At 39.0% G+C, this 22,918-nt stretch overlaps 1 long non-coding RNA gene across 1 annotated transcript in view; it reads left to right on the top strand.

Annotated features, from left to right (window-relative positions):
* LOC136435455 (uncharacterized) overlaps positions 1-22,918 on the top strand; it is a 242,786-nt gene that overhangs the window by 172,646 nt on the left and 47,222 nt on the right. Inside the window, exons 6-8 of the long non-coding RNA XR_010755844.1 lie at positions 12,966-13,083; positions 17,295-17,433; positions 18,179-18,317. This is a non-coding gene — a long non-coding RNA (uncharacterized lncRNA). The remainder of the gene's footprint in view (positions 1-12,965; positions 13,084-17,294; positions 17,434-18,178; positions 18,318-22,918) is intronic.

The raw sequence follows: 22,918 nt of genomic DNA, 5'->3' as shown, positions 1-22,918 counted from the left end.
CCTGCCCGTCAACCGTCAGAACTAATCTAAATTAAGTGCCAATCATCCCTAAAAGAGCCGAGCAGCAACACATTGGCCGATCCTTGCTGGTTGTAAAAAATCTTGAAAAACTGTGTCTATCTATAACGTTATGTCTGTGTCTACTACTGGATGGTAGGCTTAGATGAAGTGCAGCATGCTTACAGATTTTTATAGATGTTTGACACCAAACCCTGTCTGATCAATAGTTTAAGAGGCCAGAAACAGATATCCTGTGTAAGTGGAACTATTTCTGTGGCAATTTGGGAAGGATGGCTACTCTGACATACTTATCAGTGGGGTCAGCTTTAGGATCAGCAGGGTCATGGTCAATGTTTCCCCTGCTCAGGTCAAATTTAATGTGGCCACTCAAAAGAATGGATTGCTATCTATTACTATCTAGACCACATGTTGATTTGATTATATGGATGACATCCTCTGGGAACACCAAAACTGATTCAAGCGTGTTGAAAAAAATAGTCTGGCAAAAATACCGAACAACAGAGTCTTCATTTTTGTTCTTTCACATTTTCTTCTTTGACTGCTACATTTTATTTGTGACGTATGGCATAATATTTGCTTATTTCGCAGCTGCTTTGTACAATTTACAATGTCAACAGATGGATATTGATGCTAGCGCGGATGTAATCCATATAACCGAATCAACATGGCCTTACACCTTAACAACTAGTACCTGTAGATGGAGTGTTTGATCTGCATAACTGTTAAATGCCTTTGGGCATAACACACCAGTCTTGCACACTAGGTACAAGCTGTCTAAGATCAGACGTAGGTTTGATAGCTTTGATCCAATCACACCGGTATGAACCCCTCCTCTTTTTGATAAGTGTGTTGGGTTCTTTAACGTCCTTGAGTTGTGGCTCTACTCCAACACAGGACTTCTGGCTTCATGTCCCATCCTAGAGGATTTCCCTATAACTGAAGTTAGATATTCCCTGTAACCTGTGCAGTGTAAAACACAACATTGGGGCCTGCTAGGGATTCAAACCCAGAACCTTTAGATTCTAAGTCAACGACCCTAACCACACGACCAACTTGCCGCCTTAGACCACCTTACCACCTTGTCTTGTGCAAGTACTTTCTATTTTAACATGTCTTGGCAAATAACAGGGGAATGCAATCTCACATCATGTATCAAACTTTCCTCTAAGGAGAAAATGCATTGTATTTTTCTGACAAAATCTATTGCAGATATTACTACCATCTTATCTGTGAAAGAACTTGAATATCCCTAGAATCTTGTTCTATCCGGGGAGAAAACCTTAAGAATAAGTCATCTGTCATGTCTGACAAATAGATGACACGATGATCCATCCTGGACAGGTAACATGTCCCCATGGCTGTATGAATGTTTCAGAAGGGGATTCTGCCTTTGGAACTCAAGATCTACTCAGTCAATCAACGTCCACTAATGGTGTTAAGGGCAACCCTTCTGGGGCAACTTTCCTCCAAACAAGTCAAAAGATTGTATCTGAGATTGATTGCTGAGGTTTGTAGTCATAAAGGGATGCCTTTGACAACCTTTAGCTAAAGTGAAGTAGATTCCGGTGGATTAAAGAAACTTTGCTGACTTCTGAAAAGTTGTCAACATGCCAAAATCAGTCAACCTACAAGCTAGTTAACATTGTAGCAGAATCTCATGATCTTACTGTACTATACCAATTTTTGGGGAACAAAATTCCTTCTCTTTTTTAAAAGACAGATACATGAACAATCTAACTATTGAATAGACAATATGTGACTCTTGAACTACTATATTTGCCTTTGATTTTCAACTTTGTGCCAGTTGAATGTAACGTAACATGACCAGTTTACGTCCGATTTATTCAAAACGTTATTTATCCTAAAACCGCGCGGACAGAGCCAAATGTTTAACCCATGGGTAGAAATATCAGCTCTTCTAACAAGAAAATGCATGGTCTGTAAGTTTTTCTCCACCTGTTTAACGCCGTGCGAGCATGTATTTATACTGGGGTATATGGTGTAGAATTGAGCTAGGCTTACCCTTTATCGTCCACCTCAGTATTTTCCCTTCTAGCGCTATGCTTGAAGAACATAGACCGGAAAAAAATGCACAGTAACTGTCGAAAGTAGTCTACAGACAAATGATAGTAAAGTCACTATGTTTGTCCCTCCGCTTGCCCGACGCGATGGAACAAAATAATTTTTGTATTGTCAATTTCCCCGAAGTCATCAGCACGTGGCGTTCACGTGATAAACGCATGGCCATGATGTTATGCCGTACAAAAATATATCATCTGAGCGGGGGTCGCTAGGTTGTATCAAACCTTCCTAAAACTGGCAAGAGTTTCAAACCTCGAATCAACATGGATAGTCTGCATATCAAAGAAAGGTTTAACGTCAGCTACTTTAAAAAGATACTAGCTATCCTGTAAGTTAGAAAAACATGATAAAATATGCGGTGTCGAATTACATATGAAATGCGTCATGCATGACGCTTCCGTGCAACTTGTTGTTACTGGTTCAGGAGTTTGTTCTGTTATGTCGCTGGACGTAAGCCCTCTTAAATGTTTTGTATAAAAGAGAGAGGATCATACTTATGACGTTCTTTGTTTCTCATGAGAACAGGCTTTGGCATAATACACCGCGACATGTGGAGATTACCCAAGTTGGACCTAAACTACTCCTGCACGTAAATAGGTCATGTTACGTTAATATCACAGTTTTTTTTTTAGCTTGTTGCACAGTAACCACGGTGTAGTATAAATCATGCGGCTGTGGGCACCAGGTAAAGTGACGATACCAGTAAAAGTGTAATTGAGGGTAAGCTAATTACGTAGAATGACGAAACATGCTTTTCCCCCATATGGACAGGGATTAACATTTACGTGGTGGCACTGATGTATCTATAACATTACAGGCCAGCAGTTGCTTTCCTAATGTCCTTACTAACGATGCTATCAAATGAATCTGGGCCAGAAACACATCATTTTAAGTCTGGTAATGACACAACGTCAGATTTTGTGTCAGTAGTTCTCCCTAATGGGTGTTAGATTTTGCCAAAGTTTCACACTTTAACAATTACCCCAGATTGAATGTCAGTAATTGCCAAGGAAACTAAATGTTAATGGGGTATTATCCCGTCTAATAGGGACATAAGATACAAGATCTGTTGGCTTCATGGAGTAATAGAAGCAATGGTGTAGGGCATGGTCTAATAAATGCGCATAGCAGCTGATCTTAATGCTACATACGCTGTTGTTATGTTCTTCTTAATGTTGCCCTTTTCACTGATAGGTGCTAGTCTGAGATCCAGTCTGTCTTATCTGGCCTCCCCAAGCATCGCTGCCTTTCCAAAAGGGTCAGAGAAGGCTGAAGCTGAACAAGACTGGGTCTTAGGCTACACTTGATACTCCAAGAGGGACCTTTTGACATTCCCACCAATCTTTGGAATGGCTACTGCAATGGTCAGATGGACCTGGTAATGATTAGAGCTAAGAATATATGAAGGTTAAGGCTATTTCAAGCCATACCATGGGTTAAGTCACTGAAGCATGTGTCAGTTTGTGTGGTCTGGCAGATGCTGGAGGTGACCAAGAGTACTAGACTATCTACCATACATGGGACATTGGAGTTCAGTGAGCTGGAATAAACAGTAATGCTGAATTATGCTAAGGATTAAACAGTCACAGCATCACTCACTGTTGAAGTCCAAAGTTCAGTAGACAATGGTTAGTCATCTATTGTGAAGAATACTTATCAACAATCAATATTCAGGACATTGTTGACCTTATTTATTTTGAAATATTTGAATTTTTTCATTTTATTCAAGCCTTTTACTGAGATGCATGCCAAGTTCCAAGTGTAATTCTGATATATGAAATAATTCATAGGTCACTTGATATAAAACAAGGGTGTGAAGGAGGGTTTTGAAAATGCCAACTTGCCCTTTATTCGGTTTTCCCTAGAACAGACCTATGTTTTCCTACCCCATTACATCCTAACCTATATCTTACATCATAAAAGTATGGCCCTGCACATAAACAATGACCTTCAACCCACTGCCATGAATACACCTTCACAACAACAATCCCATGAGGACCTCCCTGTGCTCTAGAAAAAATTTCCTTTGTCTGCGCTACTCTAAACAGCTGACACCAAAACCTACCTGATCAATAGTTATGAGGCCAGAAATAGATATCCTGTGTAAAGCACTCAAACTTCAATGATGCAGGAAGAGGTATGATGACTCCCTGGAGAGACCTTCCCTGTCCCATTAGTGGTGCAGTCCAATGTTTGGTATCCATCATACCTCAGATAAGGATGATGGCCTGTCAAGTTTTCAATATGCAGAGGAAACCAGTATCACTGGGGTTACCACGGTAACAGTGGATGTCTCCCCGGAGACCATGGCAAACCATTTTGTACCTTTTACGTGACCCAGCGCCATAAATCACGGGGCATGGTCACGGCTGATAGCAGGGTTTGGGTTTGGTCCCTTTTATACTTTACGATATGGGAATATCTGTTATTTAATGGTTTGCATCAAGTTTAAGAGCTCGTGAACAATACAGGCTGTCTTATTAGTGGCAGTCAAAATAATGCTAGTGATTTACTTGATGGGTACGAAAAGATTTATGCTTTTATGCTTCTTAAATTATTCAATAAAGAAATAGTGCAATTGGCAAATAAATTTTGTCATGGAATGGATAATTTCAAAGGGACCTTGACTGTCTCATTAGACCTATAGAATGTATTGTGGGCCATGCTAATTCCCTGAGTACTCATTTCCTAATAAAAAATGACATATTTTATTCCCCAAACAATGAATGACAAATTGTTTTGATTGATCCGTCAACACAAATGAAGTGTCTCATCATCATTTTGCATCTTGAGAGGGTGATAAGGCTTCCGAGGGGCAAAAATTGCTAACTTTGGTCTTTTGTCTCGTGTTATTAAGCATAAGGTTGCCGTTTTACGAGTCAGGTGGGGCTTGAGAAGTTGTTAAGGTGTCCCACGGGCAATATTTAGATTTGGAAGTCCTTGCAAAACATTGTCACCTGAATGAACATGTCATTATCAACTGGAGCGTGTCAGATGAAACCTGTTGGAAGCTATTCTACATGTCTTGATTAATGTTCTTTGTGAAAGTTTTATTTTCAGTGCATTAGGGGAGTGGGGTGGAGCATTGGATTCCATGCACTGGGGGCTACAAGTTATGAACGATAGGATATGTTGGGACTGAGGGATGAGAAAGCAATTGTTGTCTCAACAAATGGAGCTGAACATAGGGTTGAAACAAACACAAAAACTTCACACAAAAAATACTGCCTTTTTGATATTCTGATGAGTGCCTTCTAGTAATGGCAAGAAGTTGGCAGTTTTATGTGTCTGGCATTCTTTGAATCTCCCAAAAATGTCATAGAGGACTGCATGACATGTTTCTTGAATGCAAAGGTGATCATAATCAAAAGGAAGTGCTGTGCATATATAGTGATGTCAAACAATGTTAGAAACAGTTAAGGCAAAGCTCCATCAGTCATTGTGATGTGAGATTTGCTAATTGCAGGCAGAAAATCTTTCCTATACATGTACGTATGATTTTTATGTTTTACATTATGCTGTCTTTAATATACTCCTGTCACATGTACAGCAGGAAAATTGATAGGCAGATGAGTCTGCAAACTGTAAATGACATTTTCAGCAGTACAATGTCCACTATTCTCACGATTATCACACGACTTTTAGACTGTTTGTAGGTTAATGGGTCCTGTTCAATGTGCCAAAAGGTAAATTTGCAGGCGAGAAATTACTTTTGACACTGAGGCAACTTTGAGATTTGGTAACCTTCTGGCAATCAACAAATACGCTCAAAGCTTGTTGACTGTGTGACAGGGGCTTTGAGAATGATCCCCAAACCTGTCAGAAGAATTTCATACTATTTCTTATCTATTTCAACATTGCAGAAGCTTTAATAGAGACCTACGTAGACTTGCTATGTCCCATGTGTATCATTGTCTTGTGGGGTGCATGTGCCTTATTTATTTATTTATTTTATTTATCTATTTCAACTTTAATTCAGGCACCTGGCCCATATCATACAACACACAAAGGAGAAAGACTACATAAAAAAATACAATACAATATAACTAACCTATACTTGTCTATCTTTTAAAAACAATGTTGACATAATGACAGAATGTGCTGTAGTAGAATGACTCGGAATGAACGAGTGTCTGTATGATAATATTCTCAGAACAAAGCAAACGGGAGACAAAAGAGTGTGATAGTTTTCGAAGTCGGGCATCAAAAGAATCGATTCTGTTGTTTGCAAATAACCAACTTGTGCTTGACTGCCTGCTCACACCGAGCAGTAATTTTAGAGCGCCGTTAATGGCACAAAGAATCAATTCTAGGCAATGCTTTGGAAGCAAGACAAGAGTTCATGGGATTGGATCAAGTATTCATATCGTATCATAGCGTGACCTTTTATTAAGTACAACCTTACCAAAATTTGTAGAACTGAGATTATGCTGTGTGCGTGTGCTGCAGACCTTTGCAGCATTATTGATGGGGCTGCAGATGAAGTGAATCTGCTAATGGAAAAGTTAGTTTGCATGGTGTGAGGTCATTAACTCCACGCACCTCCATGCAGTGCTATTACTGCTTTCAGTTCTGTGAACCTGAAGCTTTGTGCAGCTCACTTGCAAGTATGGTACAGTATAAAAGATCAGTCTGAGAAGAAATCGGTAGTCTAAGAATAGTCCCAAGATAGGAAGTAGTGGGAAGAGGTACTGCCACACTGGACAGACACAGCGCTGTATGGAATCTGTCCTGTATGAGTACTGTCTGGCTGCTTGCTCATTACTATGTATTAGATCAAGTCCAGTCTTGTAGTCTTCTGCACTAAGCTGCAATAACAACTGTAGGAGGCAGGCTTGATGCCAGAGCTACAGATAACAAATAATGATTGTGAGCAAGCTTCACTTGCAAGCCTAGATAGCAATCAACAAGTATGACAGTTACAAGTTTTGTTATGTTAGAAGTTTCCTACCATGTTATGCTTTGAAGAAATATGTCATGATAATTTAGCTATTGTGCAGTAATGACTCTTAGGCCAAACAAAGTCAGCTCCTTGGTTTTCACATTTGTGTGCTCTATGCAATCATGTATTTTCCATGCATATATAGAAACAGTACAGTGTTTTGTGTTGGGTAGATGCTATTACAAGTTGTTGCCAATCTTGAACTTTTGCTCTTCATCTAACGTTATGCTTGTTGATGTATCTTGTAACAAGGTAGAAAGGTATGATAGTTACTGATAATAGTAAGACTTTAAGGTGATTGTATACATTGTCATTCTTGCACACATCCGGACATGTTTCCAACAAAACTCTTGAAATAGGCTTACTCTCCAATGGCCCATCTACCTACAAATATCCCAATTTCAAAATCGTAAATAAAGGAAGAACTTTCCCAGGATAATGAAGTAAGCATATGTGCAGTAACACAGGACATGTTGTTGGTTATCCCCAATGGTTCTAGACTCTGCTTGCCCACAGCAGTTTCCTCTAGCAGGGATTACAGCTGTAGGAAACATCCTGTTATCTCCAGTTCCAGCCACATCCAGGTGAAAAACAACATCAGAAGTAGCTTCATCAGTTCGTGAAGCTTGGCCTCAAGGGTCGCCCTGCGTTCCTAAATGACAGTTTCATTTACGGCAGGATTTTCCCGACATTGATTTTGCGGTAACAATCGCTGGAGGGAGAAACATTCTACATTCCACCTTTTATAGACAGACTGTCTGTCTGAAAAATTAAGCCCGGTAAATAACCTGTTGTTGGGAGGAAATGGTACAGGAAAAATAGCATTTAAGCTGCAACAAGGATATAAATTTGGTGTATAGCGTTGTGGTTAGTAAACCTTTCTTTTGTCTCAAGGTTGGTGCTTTAGCATTCCATCCTGCATGTTGTGTAGAATCCTCATATGTATGCTACTGGCACGCCATTGGTACATTATGTATATCATGTATGCTACAATAATTTGGAAGGAATATTTTTCCTCAGACCTGTGTTTGAAGTGAACCACACCACAAGCATGATCTTGTAAAGAATGAGTGTATGCCTGATTTTCTAATGACTCAAACCAATCTGGTCTTCAAACAGATTGCACTAATATACCTACTCTAAATGCAGAACTGCTGTCTTACTTTTGCACAATGATTCACTGCTTCATATGTAACTCAAGTGTGACAATACTGGTATTTTGTAGTGGATCACAAACAGGAACAAAATGTTTTCTGTGACATCTTTCTTTCCCTTATCTTGTTAAGTTCACCACTAGAAATTACTAGCACCTTCTTTAATGGATCATTACATTATACAACTAAGTAATGTGTATAGTGTAACACTGCTGCAAGAAAACATCATTCCACAGCTTTACCTGTCTTGGAAATATGCTTTTATATGCATCTTATCCTGTAGTATTTTGTCTTTCACTTCTACCACATGCTTACGGTCCAGGGCACCATCTAGAATGCAGACTTCAAAGTACAGGCCTCTTTATTCTTCCCTCTGGTGCTCATGTGAAAAATGCTGCAACACTGCCTGATCTAAGCTTGTTCTTTATAGCATGTGGATGATTTGACATTAAATGCAATAGCCTTTGGGATCTGTGTTTCTCAGTATGGGCAGTTTTACTGCTCCCCTGAGCACCATTCATTTCCTCAGTCGTCCTCGGTGAGCCTAGATTGATTGTCTTGACTCTCGTACAAGACCATAAAGTTTGTACAACTCAATATCTTGGTTGTAAACTTTGGAAATCAAAGTCCTGCTAAATTCTGTGCTGTGCCAGGTGGAATGTGCCATACGCACGCAGGGATTATCATAAATTCTCGTACATGTACTTCAGTTCTGCATGGACGCTGGCAGAAAGGCTTTGTAACCTTTAACACAAAGTGGGTGCATCTGTGAATGCACTTACTTCACATCAGCACATTGGCAGGGAAAGATCAACTTTACACTTTTGCCTTTACATTTTATTTGTCATTATATCATGTTGCAGTTTTCTCTCAGTGTTAACTCGTTTTTGTTAAAACGAAGAAAGAGTAAGAAAAGCTCTTAATCCGTCATGTGTCCTCATGGGGCCTTAGAAAAAAATTTCGATTGGCACTGAAAAAATAGGGTCGGTAGGTAGGGATTCTCTTATCTTTTTCCTTCTTTAAGCCTTACCAAACCCATAATTTCCTATGTAGAAAGTAATTGAATTGGCCTTTTATTGCCCAACTTCTGAAGCATTGAAAATTCTAAAAACTCTGTAATAAAATAACCGCATCATAAGATCTATCAAAGCAGGATTCTCAACTCCCTCCACTCAGATGGACTAGAAGTTCAGAATGACATTTTATAACTTGGTGATACATGCCTTCAGTCTGTGCCATTTAGATCCAATCTGCTTAAGCATTTGTGTCATCCATGAGACTTTCATAGATGGGTCTGAAAGTCATTAAGTACCATCTTATCTTCAATGACGCCCCATTTTACCTGTTAGGAGTCGATGCTGAGTGTGATAGTCGTATCATCTTGATGTGTTTATCTTGCAGGCATGCTCTTAATGTGTTTACCTTCCAATCTCTCCTTTGAGCTAGCAGTTAAAGTTGATGATACTGTTAGATGAAGCTTGAATCCGTCTGATGTTCCAGAGATGTGAAAAGTTGAGCAGATAAGTCCTAGTTGTTCATCAGTGTCAGTTGTTGTAGCAAACATTAAGAAAACACCAGCCTTAGTGCTGGGGTAATGTCTCCCATGCCGTGGGACTTAGATTGCCAAGTCCACGTCGTACCGTGGCTGTCTGCTCACGTTTGATGGATCGCGTCATTGCACCAGGTATTACTGTAATCCTGCCTGTAGGATGAGCAGAGATTGGTTCGATGGGAAGATGTCTTATCACAATCCCCAGTGTCCATCCAAAATGTTCAAAGCTCTCTGGCCATACCAGGGGACATCCTAGGCTCACAGGCCGAAAAAAAGATGTATTGTTGCTTCTCGTTATTGTTTACAAACTTTAGAAGGTAAAGGTAAAGATAGTCCCTTAGCCTTTTCTGACATCGTAGGGGCAGTGGGAACGTTATCCACTGCGTCTAGGGCACGGTATTGGAGGGTAGAGCCCAATCCTCTCCTTCCAATGCCTTTTACATCCCCAACCGAATTCAGGTACCCATTTTTACACATGGGTGGAGTAAGGAAGGTCGTGTTCAGTGCCATTCAAGGGCACAGCATCAGTGGCATGTCACGGGTTTCAAACCCAGGACCTCTGAGTTCTGAGCCAATCACCCTAACCGTTTTGCCAACATGAATACTGTAAATGCAGAATTGTTCGCGGTGGTTATATGTTTTTTTCCAATACTGTAGCAGTATGTGACTATAGCGCTGCCCCATACTTAAAACCACCGCGAACACCCCATTTTTGCCTTAGCGTGAAATAAAACCATGCGAATTTAACGTTAAATGCATTTACAGTACTTCACGGCTTTAGGGAAACTTTACGATGACAGTTAAACTGAACATGTGTGATCTCAGACCCAGCAAAAGGCCTGATACAGAAATCCATTGGCAGACTGCCCCATTCTGATACAATGGTAAGAATTTACTATGATCAGGTGCTGAGGAATTTAGATCAGAAACTGTTTAACCTAAGCCAAGGGTGAAAAGGCAACGTCAGCACTTGTTGACTTTTTTCAGCATTGGTTGGATTGTCCAAGTGTTATAGCAAACTCTGTCCTCCTTGCCAAAATAGACAAAGTTATGTACAAAAGCATGGTACAACTAAATCTGAAGAAAACCTCAATTCCAGCATCTGTCTAAGTTTTCCTTGGCTTGCGTAGGTTGCTTGTAATTTGTTTTGTTTCTTTACTTGTAATGTCTGATTTCAAATGCTACAATTTTCTATCTACTCCTTAGTAGTTGTTCCGTAAATGCTTTATTTGACACACTAACCTTTTTATGACCTTTGTTCCTGTACATTATCTTAGTACAATCCAGACTGTCTGTAGAACTGTCTGCTACGCTGACCATGTTCCGACATTACTGTCTCTGTTTAGTCACTTGACTGATTGCAGTGTTTCTCTGTTATCCCTTTATCACTGCTGTAGCTTTGATACCAAAGCCGATAAGTCCTTTAAGTGTCTATTAGGATATATTCCTGAACATCTTTGCTAAAGCCTCGCTGAGTTTATCACCGCTCGAGCCTGTTTACTGCCAGAAGGTTACATTAATGTCTAGTCTTTATTAGCTCAGGGACAGCTTATTTTATGTCTTGATGTCCTGTTATGCCTTCGGCCCTGAACTCTAGCATGTAAATTTTGCCCTTGCAGAAAGTATTTCAGTTTGAAGTTTACTCATAGAATACAAGATAAGTGCTTATACTTTTAATGGTAGAGACTCCAAGATAACATGAAAAGAATGATGATGCAATATCAATGTGAAGGTATCTGATCTCATATATTGTCAGACACTGTAAGCTGGCAGATAAGATAAGTACATGTATATATATATACTTTTACTGTCACAATGACTTATGGAAAGTCAATACATGCTCGTATGATTTTGTTCCATGTTTCAAAAGATAAAGTTCACCACTGTAAAACATGACATGAAAGATATTTTTCCCATAATTCCAGAGATATGAAGTATGCTGTTTGCAACAGACGCAATAGTTTTTCATTTCTTTTTTTATACAAAATGTGGTCTAAATAAAACTGACATTGCTAACACTTTACCTTATTGGGTTAGTCAGAATCACTGTCTGTCATTCCTAAGTCAAGTCTATTTCTTTATCTGATTCTGTAAAACTTTAAGTTTGTCTGTTCATGGAAGGATTGATTTTATTACAAATTTTGAAAGCCCACTTCACTGTATTTTAGATCATGTTGTTTCTGCCTTCAGTCACATATTATGTTTTACCTTTTAGACCAACCACAAAGTCACAAGACACCTTGAAGGAACATCTTGCCAAATAAAAATGGCATGTGGAGAAATCTTTATTCTATTTGCACAGATAGTTTTATGTGTTGTGGCAAATCCATTCTAGAAAGCTTTTAGTTTTATATGAAATTTTTATAGCTTCAGTTCCAGAGCGTGCATTTAGGACCTTTCATTTCTTGATCTTGCTCCAAGCAAAACTTTCGGAGTTCTTAGGTTCCATGGAGTATTTTCCATACAAATCCCCTCTTTTCTGCTCTGCAGGGATGTATTGAAAGGAAACTCACTGATTATGCTATGCCTAATGTTACATCTTTTTACACTTATTTCAAAAGCGTTGTACTTCCTGGTTCATTGCTTTGCTGAATTTGGTGGACAAGTATATATCCTTATTTTAGTAACTGATATGATTGCAATTTTACATGATGTGTGAGTGAGCATGATATTTACAGTAGTTTTTGTAGGATGGAAGAGAATACTAGCCATGTGTAGTCAAACCTGTTAAAGGTGTTATTACAGATTTTCAGCACCAAGGACAGGGTGTTAATTATTATGTACAGCATACAGCAGAAAATTTGAGATCATGATTGTTGCTTGATTACTGTCATATTGTCTTTTCATGTATTTCAAAACAATTTATGAATGTTCACAGTATTCAAGTTGGAAGTATCGTCAGCTTTGCATCATTTAGTCCAGCAAGCTTATACAGATTTTGATTGCACTAGATTTTGTGTTGGAACAAAGTTCTAGCTTTGCACTATGCTAGCTACAAACTCAGATGAACATTCTTATCTATCTAATTCTTATTTAGTTTTGTCCATTTGTTGAATACTTATTCGTGCAACATTCATTTTTATTAGACCCAGTGTATTCACACTTAGTCTAGTGGTGCAAAAAACAAATAAGTACGATATAGCACCTTATATCACCTTTACAAAATGATTCATCTTTGGACATGTGAATGAAAGTTCTTTTTATATTTCTGCAGGTTTAACAGAACGGACCTGAAAAGATGTATGATGAGCAGATCTGCTGTCTACCGAAGCAGTTAGGAAATAAGCATCAGGTTCTTGTGTGCTACTCTGAATGCCTGCACTGGTATGAAGGTAAATTGATTAAAACTTGTATAATTGGGTTCACCTGTTGAATCCCTACTGCTTAGGTAATACATATGCCATACCCTGTAGATCCATAGAGCCATCCTTGTAGAGCCAACATTTTTTTAGGCTATTTGCCATTGGTGGTTAAAGTACATTTTAGAGGCCAGGACTTGAATCTGTGTATCTGTAATATTGCACAGTAGCTCAACATCTTTCTTGCAAAGCTACTTTTCCAAATCTATACATCTGCAGATGACTAGCTCTGAAAGCCAAGTGCATATACGGTTTATAACCAACTTTGGAGTCACAAATCTTGAACACATCCAATAACTATCACTCAGTTGCAAGCATTTCTTCAAGTTTTCTTTCAAGTGCTACCATTAGCTCATCAATCATCAATCCCAGAAAAGCTCTCAATAATGCCACATGACAGAAGACGGCCTTACCTTGCCAAGCACCTCATAAATTCTTCCTTCTAACTTTGACGGTTCATTTACTTTTGCCCTCCACCTGGTAATCATAATCCTATGCAAACGGCATGCACTCTTTTGTCGGACTTGTCGTTTGCTCCATCGGCTGAATGGGGGTGTAAACCTGGTAGTAATGTGGAACCGTGTGATAACATTGACTGTTTAATGAATGATGGGGATGTATTATGCCCCCAAGGACATTCTGCTGCAGAGTGAAATACATAGGTCGACTCGGTGTAAAAGGTGGTGGGTATCATCTTTCTCCCACCTTTCAAGCAAAGTAAGAATGGATTTAAAAGAGTTCTTAAAGTTGGGTATTTGATGAATGGCAAGAAGAAGGCAGCTTTGTGCCAGTTGTGAAAGCGAAAAGCTAGCTATCTAAGAGATGTTTTTCAAGTGTTTGGAACTATTCATCTTTAAAGTTTGCTATGGGACTTTCACACTGCGTTTGTCTTGATCTTCCAATTGGATCAAATTTTTAGTTGTCAGCGCTTGATATGTGCAATTTGGGCCATGTAGGCCAAAGTCTATAAGTCGAAATGTTATTAATCACTCTTCATACTCCGTTTATAGCCTGTTCTTTTGTCGGTTATGTATTGATTATCATTCACACATTAAAAAATACAGTTTCTATTCTTCAGAACTCTTAGACTAGAACTACAGACATACAGTACCAGTACATGATTGTGCATTATTAGTCAGTCATTCTGTACATGCTATATATGATACAGGTCAGGACATCCATATATCGGTTGTGTAGTGTTCGACCCTGCATAGCTATCGTCCCAAGCACCTTTCTACCTCCCGTCTCTTTAGGCAATCTTCTATTGATTCTGTTCACTAAACATGCTGTAATCTCTCTGTCAACTGTCACAGCTGCGGAGAGGAGGGAGCAAAGATGACACAGACTCATCTCAGATGGACCCGTGTATTGACAATGTGATATGTCATACGCTACATGGAGGACAGCTGTGTAGGGTCAAACACTGCATACACCTCAAGGGTGTCATAGGTAATGACTAGTGTTGCTCCCAATGACCTTTGAGGAAAGTGTATCCTAGTTTTGAATAATAAGCTTGCTTTTAAATGGGCCAAAGGATTGTTTAGTGTTACAGTAGTAGTCCACTGTGTTCTGCGGCTGCATTAGTCTGGACACCCTGCAGCTGCAATTAGTCTTTCTTCAATTCTCTCCTCTTTGTCTAGTTCATCGCAAGCTTCTTAGCTCAAGCTTGTTTAATTTGGCATAAGATGATGTGATTTAGCACAGATGTATAGAGTTTGATATGGCAAACATTTTCTGTAAAGGAACCATCATGGCAGTGTCATCTTCAGCTTGGATGAAAGTTGAAACCTGTCACCTTTATTTCACTGTTAAAACTCTTTCAGGACATGACGCAGAAGGTCTATTGAAGCAGCCTACATCCTACGGAAGCATTCTACATGATACAACTGTTTCTAGTTGTATGTTTCCTAGATTCCTGTCACTGAATATAGGTGACAGTTCTATAAAAAATAGCATGATGCAACAGTGGTTGCTTTGAGCTGACAAATTCAGGATACAAAAGTTTGGTTCATATTGTTGATTTAATGCCATACATTGTACCATGTACGATTGTTGATCAATAAAGTTCATTCATTCATTCATACCATGGAATATCAGACATTCTGATGATGACTATAAAGTTTTCCTGCTATTTTGTCATGTTGACACTGGCAAGGTCAAACCAAAAGACAGATAAGAGCCCTGGGCACCGACCACACCCTCCCATAAATCATGTAGACCAGGGGGATCTATCATTGTCAGAGTTGCATAAGGGCAATTGAGGGGTTTTTGACACCTTCATCACTTATGATGGTAGCTCTAGCCCTTTATGCAAAGATCACAAGGAACCTACAAGCTATTCATCATGTCAAAGACTCCAGATGGAAGCCATGCTATAGATGTCTTGCTAAAATACAACAATCTTTGTTGAAAGTGTCTTGAAGGTGTTTCTTAAACCTTGATATCCCTTCTTCTTGATTAGTTTGAGGTCTTAGCCAATCACTATGCTTTCAAGTTTGTCTAAGTACATGAAGTATGTCAACTTTAAAGCTTTTCAGTCCAACGGATACTGGTAGTCATTGTTTTGCTCTTGGAAATGATTCTGTGAATGCCAAATCTTGCTCCCACAAAGTCTGCTTGTATAGGCAAAAGAGTCAACTGAGAGAGCAAGAATATCTCTGGTTAGGTTCTACTGTTTAGCTTACACTTGAACCTTCAGCATCCTGTTCATGTTAATGATATTTCAATGATACATTTGGCACATTCTACACAAACAACTCTGTTGCTAAAGGTTTTTATGGCACTCTTACTCAACGATAGCTTGGCCTTCCTTGAAAGATATACCAAAGTTAAGATTTAAATTTTGAATGATTCAGAAGAGAAGCAATAGACAGTGGATTCAAAGAATATTGCATTTTTCTCATAAAAATTATGATTACAGTTTCAGGTAATCTTGAGCTGTAGGGAGAGTCAAAATATGTTTACTGACTTCAATTCTCAATCACCTGCAATACTTAGCGAGTCATCTGTAAGATAGAATCATGTGTCCAATTTTGAATCTGTGTCAATTCCAATGGAGGATGGATAACTTAAGAAAGATTTGTTCTTTGTACCAATGATGTCGCAACAATTGCACAAAACTGTCGTAGTAAGCTATGTCCTCATTTGGTGTTTGGAGGTTAAATACCGGAGGTTGATCTGATGCTTGAATTGATGCCAAGGCATGTAACCTGAATGATAGTATCTCTAAAGGTTAGAGTGCTCTTTCCTCATGCATGTAATCCCCAATCAGAGCAAGTGTCCACTTTTACCCTTAGTAATGAATTAAGCATTTTGTCTGTGTCATAGTGTTGAAACATTATCAGAGCGTGAGACAACTCCGTTGACATCTCCATCAGTCATTGCCAGGATCGCCCGTCCTGTAGACAAATTAATTTTCACTTTCCTTCATAACTTCCTTATGAAGTTGCTTTCAATTCCTCTCATCGGAAAAGCTGAGCCAAATGAATATGCTACAGAGCCATTAATTATAGCCTTTATATATGGTTTGAATGCAAATGAGCCTTCATGTTTTTTTTCAAACTTTCCAACCCTATAGGACCAAAGAATTGATGGTTAAATGTGGGCCAATGAAACATTACTGAAACATTACTGATGAACAAAACGTATGAAATTTCAGCATGCGTAAGATGATTATCATTGCAATATTGTGACATACAGATTGTGTTGACCATCATATTTTCATAGCCTCTAGACCACAGCATTGAATGAAATAGCTTAACTTTAATGTTGATATCTTCTTCAAGACAGCTGTTACAAATCTTAAGTTCTTTCTACAGAACCAATGTTCAAGTAATCACAGTTGAGAGCATACATCACAAGATATCCACCCTAAACACTTGCTGAAATTTCTTGCCTATATCTCCTTTTTTTCCTCAAAAAGTTAAGAAACAGGCAATCAAATTGGTCTGATCTCAAAACGATGTTTCGGCCCAATGCTTAGAGTGATCTTAGTCAACCAGGATTTGTCCCCAGTGGAGCGTATGTTTGTCTTATCTTAAGTCCCAGATGTGGTGTAATTATGTCCTTGACCTGAGAGTCTGTGTGCTGTACGTCCACCTGTGCACCATTCATCCATCACTCTCCAGATAACTTCCGCTGTCGGCCTACCATGCTTCATGATCAAGTTTCCCTTTATTCCGTAGGTTGGGTCAAGTTGATCTATGGTTGGTGCGGAGGCTGGCGGCACTGTTGTCTCAGAACGTGTGTCTGAATCTTTCACGTGGTCTCCGACTGGCGCCGGCTGCAGTCTGTCCACCTGTGTCCCAGCTGTCAATCATGGGGGTACGGCATCAATTATTGTAATTAGTCACCTTAGATACCATGAAATATGTGTTCTAAGTACCCCCCGAGCAGAGGTCAGGCTCTAGCTTGTTTTTGGTCGTTTTTTCAGGTCTTCTTTTTGTCTGCCAGCCAGTTGGACAAAATAGAAAGTCTGACAAAAAAGCTTAAAAAGACATCAAAAACAAGCCAGAGCCCAGCCTCTGCTTGGAGATTACATGTATGTCATCAGTGTAAAATGACAGTGTAAGTTGGTGCTAAGTCTGCTCCAGAAGGTGTGGACCAATAATGCAAAATCCCAGCTTCTGCTTCATTGTTATGAATAAACAGTGTTAAATTGTCCTGCTGTTGCTGCCAAATGGGCTATTAACCCCAAAAAGGAATGAAACACTTCAAGATCTCAAATATTCAGCTTTGATGTCCCTAACAAGTTTTCAAATTAAACAGGCTTCACAAAAATTGGATGTCTTTTACCTTTTTTTCCAATCTGTAACTCGAGAAACCTAAATATGCACCACACTTTGATGAGCTGCTGCGAATGCCCTTTGCTGTCTTTCATATTCTGTTTCATGGTAGTTGATCAATGATAACTCCTATTTGAGATGTACTTTCTTATCACTTCTTTCACTTTCATCTTTATTTTTTCCATCAAAGAGTGAGACAGCATGGATTTGACATTAATCAAAATCTTTAAAAAATCTACTTTTTCCATTCAGCTAATTATTGACCAAATTGAATGTTTCTGCAGACTCGCAGCTTGGAGGATGAAGACTGCGGGAATCTCGGGTTCTATCTTGAAGGACACGCTGCCCTTGACCTACTTCTCCCTGACGGATGTGCAGTGGTCCGCACACCTGTGTTATGAGCCGATCGCTGGGGTGAAACAGGTGAGTATGCTACAGGTGGACAACTGTGTCCTACTGGGACACAACAAATGTCAAAAGGTGGAAGTGTGAATTACGTGTAATCAGATCCTGGTTGATCTGCAAACTCTATCGTGACTCATAAAGACGTGACAGACTTTTTGAATAGGGAAGGGTCAGAAAATGGACGGATGAAAATTTCTATTTTTGGCAAGCTGAAAGTGTTGTGTTGGCCCTAGAATTGAGACAGGGTATTTTTGTTTTGAATAAGGAAATCACACTTTGCATACCTTTGCAACATCAAGTAATCTTTCAACTGCATTTTAGAAAAAAAATGCATTTAAAGTCCTAATGGAAACTGTAAATCTATGGTGATATGCATAACTGTCTAGTATCTAAAGAAGCCAATGTCCCAAGCACAAGCCTTCTTATTAAAACATCCCATCTTGTTCCCCCCTCGTGCTTCTTCTCTTTCACTCAAACATCTACTCCGAGACTCGAGCATATGTTAGAACATATTTTTTCCTCATATATCTCATTTCCTATTGATTTAGTCTTACCAAATATGGATTTCAGCAGTAGAGGGAGATCATTTCTGGGGAAAATCCGTACTTTCCACTTGACTGAACAAAATCAATCCCAGCCAGCACTGTTCTACCCATCATGTATTTCCTCTGGTCTAGAGACAATGTATTGAACTTAGTTCTGTGCAGTGTGAGCTATAATGGTGTGGGCGGTACAGCTATTTGTGTGGAGGGTGGCTATGCTACATTACCTCTGTCCTTGGTGCTGAATTCTAGGTGAGTGTTCCCTGCCTTCTGGTCAATAATGTCTTAAATTGATTCTTAATTATAGGCCCCTGGTTGAGGTACTGTGGTCACATGATCAACTGTCTGTTCCTCACAGTGAGATGTCTGCCCTGTGTGATCATTTACCTTCCGTTTTTGTCATTGTGATTCCTGTGACTGAAATGTGGTTCTTTATCTTATCTATTGGTCTCAACATCTAAAGTATGCACTGCTAGAGGTGCTGATGATAGATTCTGTGATAGGTCATTGTGTAGCATTCTCCCATCTAATACCTATCTAACTATTGTTAGCTTATAGCAGCACACAGTTTTTGCTCTTTAACCTTGGCTGCATATGAAATTTTCAATAAACATAGCCTCTGGCATGATAAAGGATGAATTATTCCACTGGGGTCTGATAAAGTCATATTTACAGTCATACTTTACCACAGCTGTGCCTCCTTGCTTTGATTGTTCTTGCTGTGTCTAATTGGTGATCAGGCCCTAGCCCTTTCAAAAAGTGATTTGTTTGACTGTTTTATGTTTACAGTGCTGATTTACAAGTTGATTGCGGAAAACATTTTGATTGCCATAAATTGTGACTGATCGTCATTATATGTTCAACACAGAAAAGGTGTGAAAGCTGTAAAATAGTTATCACATACAAGGGATAAAGGCATTCATTAAACGTATTAATTATCTGATGTGGATTATGTCAGTAATAAAGGATGGAGGTAGATGGTAAATGAAAGAAATTTGATTTCTACTTAAAAAATTACTCAAGAACAATATGTTTTTGAGCATTTCATAGAACTCTTACCATCAAAATTGCATGAAACAACCTTTCATAGAGCACTGCTGTAGGAACTTTGGTTTCTCAGTTATATATTTTATGATGAGCAGGGGAAGAAATTTTTATAGGATTGGTGTGTTCTGCTGCATCCAATACACTTATAACGCTAACAGAGATTTTAGTATGTTTGAAGCATTTCAATGGACAAGCACTGCTTTGTAGTGTAACGTTATATAACTCAGCTGCAGTAAAACAAGAAACCAGGACACCAAAGCAACACCATTTGAAACATCAAAGCAGACACGAAAACTCTAACTCTTCATTGAAGTGCGCTGGAAGCATGTAGTTCTCCTGTAGTCAGTTAAGATCAATACTTAGGTCACAGTAGCAAACGGACCTCAAAGAAGTTTTGTAGTTTTGTAATTCCAGTTGGAGAAGCCCTGGACAGTAAAGTTGGCTGAGGATTTATTTACTCTGTCAGAAGGCCTGCCTCAAGCGACAAGATTCCTTCCCTTCGTATCGGAAATCAATCTCCGGTCAACCCGACGCTGGCAGCTGGTGCTTAGATTGTGAGACTTTCCTGCCGCAGTGAAAATGTAGGTTTCTTCCTGCCATGTTTGATATACCTCCTGGGCATCATTAACTTTAATCTGCTGGAGCTTGCCTACATTTTATGCCTGCTTTAACTGCCGCTATATGACTGCTATGCATGTTGCCCTTTTGTTTTTATGACCCCTTGCCTCCGTTTTACGACACATGTGGATGATGGTTGTATCTAGTGCTGTATATCCTTGCCCTTATCCATCTCCAAGTTCTGCCCTTGTGTAATGTAACCAGTGACCTTGTAGCCTTTCTGCTTGTAGACCTGCTTCCCACCTGTTTTTTTTCTTTGAAAAAAGTTTGGTATTGTTTGCTTACAAGAAGATTTGACAATAAAGACAAATAGATAAATCCCTAGATAACGGCTGACCTATTTACTTTTTCCCATGACAAACTAACTTGTTTTATTGTTACTGGCACCTTTTTAATGAATTAACCACAAATGTGCAGTTACTGAGATAACAACCACAAAACTATGACAGTTCTTTTACGTCAGAAACAATTTATGACGCAAAACTAAATTTGTTACAATCCTTTTCCAAAACCATATATAACTTTCAACGCTGCATACATATAAACTTAAACCTCTGTGGAATGTATTTTTTATTCTTAGATACGTTGTTCCATCATAAAAGGAAGCTTTTAGCATCTTTACTAGTCATGCCATATGTAACATTACAGCTTGTTGAAGGGCACATTAAGTTGTAGCAGATTTAATGCTTTGCTGTCCAGTATTGATGATGTTGAACCACACCGTACCCATTCTCCTGATGTGGTACTTTGTTTGAATTGATTTTAACATAACCGCAACTCTATTCGATGAAAGGAATTTCTGATTGATGGCTGTGCAGTTAGGGAAATATCTATTTTGTTCCTTCATTCAAAATGATGTTGACCTCTTTGCAAAAGCTTTGTCATTGATTAAACTCTTATAGTTCAGTCCTTTGGTGATGCTATAATCTAGATTACTTCTAGTGCTTGTAAATCTTTGCTTCCCATTTTTGTTAGATGTAATCATTTGTCACACATGGATATGATGAAGTACATTGTACCTTAGGGTATCAAGTTAATTATTTTCTCTGTTTTTTAAGGATGTGGTACAAAACTTTTTTTGTTTAGCAACTTTCCTTTACTACATGGTTAATTTGCTCATCGTTTTTAGATATTAGACTAGTGCTTTCATCATGGTTTTGCTATACTGCATTGTTTCAGAAATATCCTGGAACTATACAATTTTTAAAACAGACCAGAATGCATCTATTTGAAATGCCCTTAATTGATAAATATTGAATGATGATTGAAAATAAAAGAACATCTAGGACTTGCTCATCGATGATCTGTAAAGGAAATATTGGGTTGTGTCTCCGGTTTTCTAACTCCCACGGGTGATAGATTAGCCCACCTGTGTCTATCACCTGATACATGGAACCTCTGCTTCACATCTAGGTCTGACGTCCTCCACTGACTGTATCGATCTCACCCCTCCTTTATTGAAAAAGCAATGACATACAAGGTAGGAAGGAACTAAGCTATGTAATTAATAGCCTTCTTGATAAAGGTAAACTATGTGTCCCATCCCATGGCAACTCATTAGATTGATTGCCATAATTAGGAGTTTGATATTTCAACAGTGAAAAGGTTACATTTTATGAGTCGGTGCAAACTTGTGAGCTCTGCTATTGGAGCAAAGTTTGTTGTTATTCTGCCGTTGGCTTCAGTCTTCATTTTTTGCATTTCCCCAGGAGCGGTGGTAAATCACACTCACCAGCAGGTATAGATGTCTATAATAAACTGTGATAAAGTTTTGCGTGGCTTCAATCCCATTATAAGAGTGCACTGCTGAATATTACTTCGTAACACTACTTGACAATAGCGTCATTTATCATCCATTCCCGACTCAACACTGTGAAGCACTACTGATCAAAAGACTGCTGGTAGAATTTGTACACATTATTAACCTTAGGCACACCATCTGTTTACACATTGAATTTTCGCACTCCAGTTTTCTTACCAATCTGTCACTGTCATCGTCTTGTCTTGTCAGATAGCTTCTGTTTCATAAGATGGTATCCTGGCAGGTTTGTCTTCTCTGGGGGATTCTACACTGCCGTTATAAAGTCGATGTTCCGAATCTCTGTGTAATGATGCAAAATAGATTCCCTCAAGGAACTGGTGAACATGCGACACAGTTAGATACGGAAGGAAACTTTGTGATCACAGAAGTTTTATCTCAAGGCCCCAGTCCCCTCCTGTGATTACTATGTCATTTAGAGCGTACATTTTACCTTATTAGTGGGATTACTACTCCGGGTAATTTGCGAGGCACACAAGCCGTTGATTACCCTTTATCAGCCCTGCTGCAGCTTCTATTGAGCTAGCATTAACATTTATTTTTGGCAGTCAATACCGGTAAGATTGTGTTGGGTGTTCTTTTTGACGTTGATT

This window comes from Branchiostoma lanceolatum, chromosome 5, assembly GCF_035083965.1.
Source record: "Branchiostoma lanceolatum isolate klBraLanc5 chromosome 5, klBraLanc5.hap2, whole genome shotgun sequence".
NCBI classification, from domain to species: domain Eukaryota; kingdom Metazoa; phylum Chordata; class Leptocardii; order Amphioxiformes; family Branchiostomatidae; genus Branchiostoma; species Branchiostoma lanceolatum.
The sequence above is the reverse complement of the archived record's forward strand: the minus strand, read 5'-3'. Positions and strand labels throughout refer to the sequence as shown.